At 51.3% G+C, this 11,504-nt stretch overlaps 1 protein-coding gene across 1 annotated transcript in view; it reads right to left on the bottom strand.

The window, feature by feature from the left end:
* St3gal4 (ST3 beta-galactoside alpha-2,3-sialyltransferase 4) overlaps nt 1–11,011 on the bottom strand; it is a 45,944-nt gene extending 34,933 nt beyond the window's left edge. The window contains exon 1 of the mRNA XM_051197050.1: nt 10,834–11,011. The gene's annotated coding sequence lies outside the window, so the exon portion shown is untranslated. The remainder of the gene's footprint in view (nt 1–10,833) is intronic.
* Between the last annotated feature and the right edge of the window lie 493 nt (nt 11,012–11,504).

Below are 11,504 nucleotides of genomic sequence, written 5' to 3' on the forward strand. Positions count from 1 at the left end.
TAAAGGTTTACTCAGAGCGCCACACCTGTTGCTGGCTGTCAGCTCTTATTTAGGAGTCCTTGGGAGCAGCATTTGCAGTTAGTCATTCTGGTAGGACTATACTCCCTCCTCCCCTCCCCAAAGCACCCAATCAGCTATAAATGGACTAATGCCCTTGAACCCTAATTCAAAAATAGAGAAGTCTATATATTTATAGGGAGTGCCCTTCTGAATTCTTAGAAAGAACACAAGTTAAAGGTATAGGGAGGTGTGAAAGACTGGGCAGGAGAAGAGTAGTACAATGGTATGTGAGCAAAGGGCTTCCTAAAGGGATGTGCACAGTAAGGAAAATCAAGCCCTTGCTCTCCTATAGCAGCTTGTCTGGACACAGACATGGACACACACACACACACAGAGAGAGAGAGAGAGAGAGAGAGAGAGAGAGAGAGAGAGAGAGAGAGAGAGAGAGAGACAGGCACACAGACACAACATACACACACACACACACATACACAACACACACAGACACAAACACATACACATACAGACACAATACACACAATGGACACACACACACACACACACACACACACACACACACACACATACACAGAGTTTTCCTCAGAGTAAAAGCAGATAATGAGCACAGGAGATGATGGCTGATGTTCTGGGTGCTACTGAAAAAGGCCAGGCTTTGAAGTCCTTGAACAACAGTCCCTCAGGGTCAACAGGCTGGCTGGTACCCAGGTTTTCAGAGACCACCCAGGGCAATCTCTTACCCACCGAGCTCCTTGTCAGGAGGGTAGAAATTACTGTCCGAGCACCAACAGCTCCATCACATAACAGAATCAAGAGGCATGGGTGACCTCTTCCCCAGTCAAACTTGTTTTGCCTCATTAACACCTACACTTAGCCCTGTATGGCAATAACTCACATATATGTTTCATACTGGCCGCTACTAAACACGCACATGCACACACAACCAGCATCACAGTGGCCTCCTACATACACACAAGTACTCAGGATCACAGCTCTCATTCCTTCCCCTTCCCTGCCCACTCCACTCCACCACCACATACAACTTCTGAGGTCTGCTGGGCCCCATCAGCCAGTGAACTCTCCTCCGCCATTCCTTGGTGGTATATTGCTCCCTGCTTTCTTCAATTTCAGCTCTGACTCCTGCTGTTTGTTTGTTTGGCTGAAGGTCCCTGGAGCTATCAGCCAGGGAGCCTGGAGCTTCAAGGAGCAGGGAGTGGTTTCATCTGTTCTCTAGGGGCCTCTGAAAGTTGGATAAAGGGAATCCCTGATCCTGCTGCCTCTGTCCTTCCAAATCCTGCTGTCAAGAGGAAAGATCACCTACTGTTATTCTCGGAAGCAGCGGGAAGGGGGATACCAAAGAGGAGGATGCAGGAATATAAACAGAAGGAAGACGCAGGGCACAAGTCCTAGAGAGGCATTTCACCCACATTAATGAACTCCTTGCGAGTGTCCCCAGAGGGCCACAGGGAAGCCTGTGCCCATTGCCCTGCACATGGCAGATGCTGCTGTTCAGTGGAGGGAGGACTCTTCCTGGCCTGACACCCACAGCCTGCACTTAGCATCCTCCAGGATTGTTCAGCCCTCTGCCCTTCATCTGTATGAGAGACCGACCTTTCAGCTCACTGAACTCCAAACCTAGAAAGTCCTAGGTCCCCTAGGGTCTCCCCCACCCCATTTGCCTCCCCACACCCTTCCCTCCCCCTCCCCTGCTCAAACAGAGTGTGAGCTCAAGCCTGAGGCTTCAGCATTCACAGGATCATCCCAGTTCCAGGCCTGGAAAGGGGGCAACAAAAGCCCAAGCCTCCAGCCAGTCAATGCCTGGGGACTGAAGATTCTGGAGTCCAGATCTTCAACAGATCTTGTTTACACCCACATCCTTTTCCCCCTGGAGCAGCAGGCCCAAGTGTCCTTCTGAATACCTCTGGGCAGAGATCGCAAATCAACTACAGCGGTGCCATGGGTCAAGTACATGTCCAAACTCCCATCCAGTAGGCCCCAAGGCCATGCTCAGGATAATTGGCATCTTGGCCAGGGGCACTCCTCCCCACCCTTTTAGGAACCATCCTTTCCCACAGGTTGAGTGTGTGTGGCCTTTGCAACACATTCCAGATGCAGAGAAAGTTTTTTTTTTCAAGAGAGAGAATAAACAACAGGTACCAGAATAAATAAATAAATGAATGAATGAAACAGAAATTGAGGCACAGAGAAGAAATAGACCCAGAGATAATCTAGAAGGATGAATCTCCTGTAAAGCAGGAGAGGCAGAGGCCTCTTCTTGTGTTCATTAAGTGGTCAGGTCCCAGGCTCAGCTCTGGTACCTACCCTGACTCCAGGGCACACCTAGCTCTGGCCAGCTCACCTGGCCTTGATGGCCTATCAGTCCAGCTGCTCCTGAAAGAGGGTATTTTCTTCCCTCTCAATTTGGACCGCTGCAGAGACTGTGATGAAGAGAACGGGGTGCTGCAGGGGAGGGACCACAGATGGAGTTAGCCAGCAGGCTGAGTGGAATCAGAGGGAGCTGAGGGGACAGTCTGACATAATGCAGGGAAGAGCTGCTTCCTAATGATTGCAGGAGGAAGTAGCCCGCAAGCAAAGCTGGTCTAGGACAAGGGAACAGAAGCCTAATGGCAAGAAAGAAAATGAACCACTTATTTATTTGTTTGTTTGTTTTTGAGACAGGGTTTCTCTGTGTAGCACTGGCCATCCTGGAACTCATGCTGTAGACCAGGCTGGCTTTGAACTCATAGAGATCTGCCTGCTTCTGCCTCTGGAGTACTGGGATTAAAGGCATGTGCCACTACTGCCCATCTATGTGGAATCTATTCAGATAAAGAGTGGGATCAAGGACTAGTTTCTCAGGCCCCGTTCCAAACCATACCTGGCCTCAGTGCCAAACAGGTCCCCCAGCCCTTTCTTAACTGACATTGACTGATAGGAATGGTCCAAGGGAAAGAAGACAACATGGAAAGGGACGGGTGTTAGACCTGAAAGTCATCCCCTACCCACCTCTGGAGGCAGGAAATGGACTGTGGTTTCAAACCTACCCTCTTCTCTTCAGTCTTCCTCTCAGTGGCCTCACCAATTTCCCTCTGTCCCAAGCCCCTTCCTGGTGTCTCCTGGTCTCCATCTCCATCTCCTTCTGTACCTCCCCTGCCCCCACTCTAGTTACATAAGGGGCCTGAGAACACACAGAGGGAGCTTTGTTGTCAAACCAAATCCATACGGAGAGCCACAATCAGCCAAGGCAGCTGTTCCCCATTCCCTCCGCCTTGGCAGGACTGAAACTCTGGGCAGGAAGCCCCTACATGCCTCCATTTAGGAAGACAGAGAACAAACACTGGCCCCAGGGCCCCTGGGCAGCTGAATAGGTGGCGGGGGGATCAGTCACCACTGTGTGGGACCACAGCAAGGAACCAGCTGGTCTCTAAGAGGAAGCAAAGCCTCAGTGCAAAGCCAAGGTCACAAAGACAACAAAGAAGCAAACTCTAGACCAGGAGCAGGCAACATAGTAGCAGACCCTAAGTAAGGAGTACAGATCCACACAAAAGGACTTCAGGTTCTGCTCACACACTGACATATGCCAGTAAACTCTCCTGCACACAGCCAACCCATGCACACCCTCACCCACACATTCACACACACACACACACACACACACACACACACACACACACACACACACCGTGTGCTCACTAGTGGGCTGGGAGTGGGGCAGAAACCTTTCTGCTCTGGCTAGCTCTCTATAGTAGGTGCTTCTGAGGCAAGACTGCGAACTCTGGAGAGCTGAAAGAGATAAAAGAGGGAGCCAAAAGGGATCCAGAAAGAGAAGAGGCAATGCATTTGGAGAGAAGAACCCACAATGCTGTGAGACAGTCCCCACATTCCATCAACACACTCTCTTCCCTCAGCCCCTCAGCCCTTGCTCTTTCAAATAGACATGGTCAGTCCAGTCTAGTCCAGGCTACTGGGCATTTTCAGACCATTCATTTTAGTTCACCATGTCCTAGTGACCCTCCATGCCCCAGGAAAGATTAACATTAAAAACTGGGAACTTGTAAAGCAGATGGGCTGAACAAGAAAGGTTGTGTGTGTGTGTGTGTGTGTGTGTGTGTGTGCGTGTGCACGGCGCACGCACACATACAGGGGGTTCAGGAATGAGAAAATCAGGGTCACATCTGAGGCTAGGCCCTGCTCCCCTTTCCTCCCTGCCTTGAAGGGAGATGCTCTTGTAACCTTCAATAAGTAAAGATGCCTTTCTGTGCCTCTACTCTATCATTTGCCAAAGGAAATGCTATGGAGCACTTACTGGGTACCAGCTGGGTGCTAGTGCTGGGGATATGATGATGACAAAGTCTCAACCTTCCAGCAAGCTAACACTAACACCTACCTTTGAGACTTCTTCTAGGGGAAGATATGCTTACCTCATTTGTGCAATGCAATCCCTGAGTGAGGCAGACCCTAATACCTGTACTGCAGTAAACAGACTTCTAATTTAGAAAGCCAAATCCAAAGCAAGATCTGCCTGAGCTCACCTGGGTGGACAGAGGGCACACAGATGGCTCTAGGTCCTGCCCAGCCCAATGTTCTCCAGGGCCCAAAGGCAGTCTCCCTGGAATAAAAGACAGCCCCCAGCCAGCTTTTGTAGAACATTACATACGAGGCACTGAATGTTATCTGGCTCACCATCTCATTAAGGAGTGTTAATTTCTTGGAGGTGTCAATAATGCTAACAAGGGCTGATGAAGGTAGGAAATGAGGGAAGCTACAAGAGCCTACAACCTGTCCCCAGGGATACAAATCCCCTGGCTTCACACCTCAGCCCACACACAGAGGCCCCCCTGAACTCAAGCTCACAGGAGTGAGATGGGTGCAGAGTGTTAGAGGCAGAGGGACTCAGGAAGCCTTCACAGAAACTGGCTTAAGGTGACATGAAGGATATGGACAATTCAAAATTGTCATTATGATGACCAAGCCATGTGGCAATACTGTCCGGGCAGACTGAGAGGTGACAAATCCATACAGCATGGACCAGGAGCAGAAGGAGGACACTCTTGGTGGAGATGAATAGGAGTTTGGGAGGAAAAAAAAAAACCAAAAACAAAACAACTTTTTTCTGTAAGCTAAGAAACCCTCTGTCCCAGTTTTAGGTGAGTTTAAATGGAGCCCCTGTATGTAGAGATGAGAATAAACCCCTTACTCCACAGACCACACTCAACTAAGCGCTCAGCCCCCAAGGTGACCTTCTTGGGCAAATAACAAGAAGTTGACACCGGAAGAGGAAGTGAGATTATGACTAGTCTGTGCAAGGATCTGAAAGTTACTAAAAGGGAGTAACTAGATGGACTTGGAGTAGAGAAAAGGGCATGTTCTTCTGGGGGACTCCTGCCTGCCTGCATCTGAATGCAGGACACTCACAGCCCTATCCTAACACAAGGCAGGGCTGTTTTCTAAACAATTACTAGTCCTAGTTCCAAGTAGTAAGAATATAGCAGTGAAAGCCAAGGGCAGTGGCTCATGCATTTAATCCCAGCACTCTAGAGACAGAGGCAGGCAGATCTATGAGTCTGAGTTCAGCCTGGTCTATATTACTGAGTTCTAAGACAGCTAAGGCTACACAGTGAGACTCTGTCTCAACAAACAAACAAGAATATAGCAGTGAGCAAGGCAGACAAGTTCCTAAGCTTGAAGTCCTAACCCTCAAAGAGGAAAATGGCTTAAAGGTGTTCAAATCCATTTGAGACCATGAATACACCTCCCCGCCCTTGGTCCTCCTCTCCTCTGTACTGCCCTTGTTTCTTTCAAGGTCACTGATATGTCTCAATGACCTTCAGTGCCCATTAAATAGCGTGCTTCTGAAACTTTGCATGTGGCCATCTAAAGGCCCCTAGCTGGCTTCTCTCCCTACCCAGCTGGTGCAGTCTTGGACAAAGGAATGAAAGAGTTCTAATGTGCACTTCATGGGTGTGAGTTTTATTTTACAGCAAGGTAAAAACACGAATCTTCTCTCCCCGGTTCTGTGACAATCACTTGGGACTAAAGTAACCGTTGCTGTATTTTCCTGTTCCCAGAACTCCAGGGCCCTCCAGGCTATGCCAAGGACCCCAACACCAGGGCATGCCCAGCATCCCTCCTCCTGGACCAAGCCAGCCATCTCAACAGTACAAGATAGGATCTTTGGGGACACCCTGTCACTCTAAGCCCAGAGCCAGTCATCACCGAGCGTGAGACAGCAAAGGTAATCCTTTCTAAACCAGACAGTGACCTGGGCGGGTTCCCAGGCTCAAACACCAGCAGAGCCCCTCCCCTTTCCCACGTGTCCCGACGGTTGCCTGAAGAGGACTTTCAGCCCTGTGGGCGGTGGCCACAATTCCAAGGAATAGGAGGAGGCAGGCGGGGCAGATGGAAGCAATTACCGGCGGGAAAGCGGAGAGGCGCAGGGTTGGGAGGGGCCAGCAGGGAAAGAGGGAGGGATGGAGGAATAGAGCCCTGGCTTGTCCCACTGAAAGGGATGAGAAGCCTAACTCCGGGCTAGACATAATTTCAGGCAGCATAGAGCCTGGGTTTGCCTTTTCCTTTTGACAGTAAATCACCATGACCTTGACATGTTTCTTTTCCCATCCCTGATGGGAAGTGGAGAAAACAGGGCTGAAAAGTTCAGGCATTGGAAACAGTTCATCCCAGTTCCACAGTTTACGAGTGGTGTGACCTTGGTAGAGTAATTTTCATCTTCTCCAGCCTGTTTCATTTACAAAGAGACTTATAGGAGGAAACACAAATGGACAAGGCTGCTTCCCCTCCACTCTGTTTTTTCAGTTTTCCATTAAATAGTGTGAATTTGTGCACATGAGCATGTGTACATGTACTTGCAACACAACGTCAATCTCAGCCTTTCACATAGTGTGAGACAAGACCTCTTTGCTGTTTACACTGCAGATGCCACAGTTAGGTGGCCCTACAACTTCCAGCAATTCTCCTGTCTCTGTCTCCTATATCACTAGAAGAGCATCAGGATTACTGAGGCACACTACTTAGTCTGGACTCCCACTGGTCTTGGGGACTTACTCAGGCCCCCATGCTTAAGTCACTGGTGCCTTACCCGCCAAAGCATCTTGCTAGCCCTAATTATTTTTTGAGTCAAAACCTCCTGCAATTCAGGCTGGCCCCCAGCTTGCTTTGAACTCCTGATCCTCCTGCCTCCACCTCAAAAATACCAGGATTACAAAGATGAAAGCCATCATGTCTGCCTCTAATCTCTCTTTTTTTTTCTTTCTCTCTTTTATTTTATTTGTTGTAGTTGTCGTTGCTTTGAGACAAGATTTCTCTGTGTAGCTTTGGAGCTTGTCTTGGAACTCACTCTGCAGACCATGTGGCCTTGAACTCACAGAGATCTGCCTGCCTCTGCCTCCGGAGTGCTGGGAGTAAAGGAGTGTGCCACCACTGCCAGGTGAAGTCCCTTTACATTATAACATTGTTTCCATGGGAGAGGACATGGGGTAAAACATGAATACCAGTGGCATTACTACAGCAGCTGTAGAACTCACATCTGGAAGATTTGTGTCAAAAGCAGAAATACTGTGTGTTTTGGCCCAGCACTTGCAAAACTGGTCCCTGGATGCTTCAAGCTGCTTCCCTTCAAGCAAGATCCTAGAGTCCTCCATCCCAGAACAGGCCTGAGCAAAGTTGCAGGCAGGAAGAAAGGACTGTCCTTCAGTTCTAACCGTACTTGGGCTTCCCCACACTCACGGTGCATCACCTCAGTCTTAGCAGAAGCACCCTCCTGGAGCAGATCACAGGGCTTCAGAATCTAGACAATCTTATCAGCCTTCTGCTCAGCAGCTTTGGGGTTCATGTGGGAAGAGCTACGCTTGTGGGCGTCAATACCCTGAAAGCCACAGGTCAACATAATAACCCTTGGGTGGATTTCAGGATGGGCTCTGGCTGAGACCTGAGTCATCCTTGAGGCCACATGTAACCACCACCTCCACCTGCATTAATCAAATACACCTCGGGAGTATAGACGGTGTGGGGTTGTTGTGGGGGGGATGACACTCTCCTCCTCATAGAGGGGGCTCTGAACACTCACACAGATGTGTTCAGGCTTCTCTGGGAAAGGTTGACGAAGGGCGTGTAGGCTAATGACTACAGCCATGCCCTAGCCATTTCCTTGTGGAAACTAAAAACTTGGGTCAAAGCCAGGGGTCTTCAGGAAGAGGATCCCGAGGGCCAGGGGAAAGAGAAGTGGGAGATATGTTACCCAGCACCAGCTTATTGCAGGGTGCTATGGAACTCAACACTGGGGATGGAGCAAGTAGAGTGAACCCCACTTACCCTGCCCCTCTGATGTCCAATGTCTATCTCCTAATGGCTGAAGCTCTGCCTTAATCAAAGCCTGTAGATTCAGCCTTCGGACCTTTCTAGGGTCCCAAGCTCCCTGAGCCTTACAGCTTGCAATTCTTTCTGATCATCTAAAACAGAGTGGTGTCCTCCCTCCAGTGCATGGTGCAAACCACTATGACAGGAGGGGGTCTCCACTTCATTGGGCAACCTTGGTGGAGGTACTCTGAGGAGAGAACAGAGGCCTGGAGTTGCCTGCAGAGCAAGGACTGATGCCAACTCAGTGGAGTAATGCAGACTGGCCATGACTGTAGATGGTGCTAAGGAGTAGGACTGGCCTCTCTTTCTCCCTACCCAGGGAAGTAAGGAGGCTCTTCCCAGGAATTTTGACAATTCCAGACATGGGCAGATTCTTAGTTCTACCTGGAAAAATGAAATCTTATGAGACTAAAACAGCTGGCAGGGTAGAGGGGCCAAGGCACTCTGTGGGTGACTCACTGCTTCAGGGAAGGGAGCAAAGGAAGGAAGGGACAATGGCCTAAAAGGTACCAGGGGCTTCTTCACCCTGGGCTTCCACTCCTCGTGAAATGGGGGCTTCTCCTCTTTAAGCAGCAACCCACTCCCAAGCTAAAGATGCCCTTTCAGTCTAAAGGTTATGCAGGAAACTTTGAAAACCATGTGTATGAGTGTTTTGCCTGTGTGTATTTATGTGCACCACATACATGTCTGGTACCTGTAGAAGCCAGAAGAAGGTGTTGGATCCCCTAGAACTGAAATCCGTCATTATATAGGTGTTTGAGAATTGAATCTGGGTCCCACGCAAGGCCACCCAGTGCTCTTAACCACTGAACCAGCCCTAGAAGGAGGTCACTGAGACAGGGTCTCACATAGCCTCATTTGGCCTCAAACTCCATATGATCAGAAGATGACATTGAACTGATCTACCACCCAAAAAATTGGGATCCCATCTCCCAAGTGCTGGAAGCATGTACCACCATGCTAAGTTTAGTGTAGGGGATCAAACTTGACAGGCTTAGACAGTCAAGAGCTTAACCAACTGCATCCCTTATCTCTCCCCCCCCCACATCCCCAGGACTGGGATTGTAAGCAAGTGCTCTACTACACCCCCCCCCCAGTTACCAATTCACTTTTAGGACTTCTGTCTACATCCCTCTCTTTATCTCCACTGTCACCTAGGAGTTGGCTGGCCCCAACTCCTAGCTCGCTCTCAGGGTGTGCAGGGTTTCACTAAGCAGCCAAAGATGCTCTCTATGCACTCTGTATGCTCTCCCTATGCAACAGGACAGACTCAGAATGCAGGCAGAGGCAGAATAAATTTGAGAAAGGTGGGTGGCCTCAGCTTCCTCAAAGAGCATTTGCAGGCCAACTTCCAACAGAGCAAAATGTGTCCAGTTATTTCCTAGACTCTAAGTAACTGGCACCTTCTAGGTAGCACTCTAGGATTACTTGGGAAATAAGGTTATAGATGTAGTTTCAATAGCAAATGCACAACTCTTTTTCTGTACCAGCCAGCAATTTCCAAAGTACTTACACATATTGGTTCGTTTGAAACCTCCTGGGTAGAGGCCTGGAGGGGCCAAGGAGGGTGTGTAGAAACTGGTCCTGCCCTGTGGTATAGGTTCATGCCCTTGTGACAGATAGCCTACACTGTGGCACTGCCTACACCCCTAGCCTGCAAGCAGTAGTAGCCTTCTAAGGCTGGCCATATGGATCCAGCCTACAGAATGAAGAACACAGCAGATCAGGCCTTATAGACCAGAAAAGTCTACCTTTTGGACTGGGAATGGCAGACACGTTGGCATCCTGGGGCTGCTCAGAGGTCCCAGCCAGCAAGGATCTCAGAGAGGCATCCAGAGCAGACATGGCAAGGGTTCTGCCCCCAGGTCTAGCTCAAACTATTCAGTCCTATTCCTTCCCAATATCCACCACCCAGACAACTTCGAAGCACAGCTGCCTAGGCCCAAAGACCCCTTAATATCTCAGCTGACTCCTTGGACACAGTCAGCCTGCAGTTGGCAAGCCCACCTTCGGGCTCTGCTCCGCGACCTTGTAACTCCAGCACAAGGCAGACCGTGCAGAGCTTGTCACCTCTAGCAAAGCCAGCCCACATATCCTGGACTTCAGAGGATGCTAGGGATGGTGGACACCTATTCAGCCTGGGCACAGGAGCCACAGGAGTGGAGGTTAGAAACTTTCCGGAGGATTGTCCCGTTTGCTCACTCCAAGAGAGCGAGACGAATCAGGCTTCCCGCGAAAATCGAGTCCAGAAAAAAGGAACCCAGCTTCCCAGGGCTGTGGCCGCCCCACATCTACCCCGTGCCGTGCATCGTGGCGTCCACGTGCCCGGCCCGACCACCTCCCCGAGCCGTGGCGCGAGGCTGGAGCCCCGGCCGCCCCGGCAGCCCTGGCGCTCCCCGCCCTCCGCCGCGGGGCCCCAGAGCCCGGCTGCCGCGTACTCACCCTCACGGGTGGAGCGGGGCGGGGCGAGGTAGATCCGCGCGCAGCTCCGATCCGCTAGGCGCCCGGGCTGGCGGGGCAGCACTGGCGCAGCGGCTCTGCTCGGCCCGGTCCCTGTCCCGGGAACGGGGCCGGCCTGGGAGCAGGCAAGTCCGCCTGAAGGGGAGGCGGGGGCCAGGGCTCGGGCGGGGGGCGGGGAAGGGGCCGGACACGCTTGCGCACACGGCCGGGAAGCCGACCGCCGAGAACGCGGCGCTGGAGGGAGGGCGCGGAGGAGGGAGGGTGTGCCGAGGGAAGAAGGGCGCCGAGGAAGGAGGGAGCTAGGGACGGAGGGTGGGCGCCTGGGAGGGAGGGCGAGCGCAGGAGAGAGATGGGGGGGGGGCGCGGAGCTGCCAGGCGACTGGGGTTGGTGTGGAGGCCACCGAGGTCCAGAGAGAGGCGACCGGGGTGCTGGGGTGCAGGAAGCGGTATCGTGAGGGCAGGCCCAGGGCAAGCGCTGCTTGTGACTGGCGCCAAGATGAGTATGCCCAACGTAATGATCCCACACTCTCCTGGGAACAATAAAGACCAAGAAAGGCTTCTTTGCTGTCCCCGGGCGGTGAAAAGTGTCCTTTTCTCTCTATTGTAAGTGAGGTACTGGAGTGGGAGTCCATCCTCCTTTCCAGTATACCCTC

The sequence above is a fragment of the Phodopus roborovskii genome, unplaced genomic scaffold (assembly GCF_943737965.1).
Source record: "Phodopus roborovskii unplaced genomic scaffold, PHOROB, whole genome shotgun sequence".
NCBI lineage: Eukaryota > Metazoa > Chordata > Mammalia > Rodentia > Cricetidae > Phodopus > Phodopus roborovskii.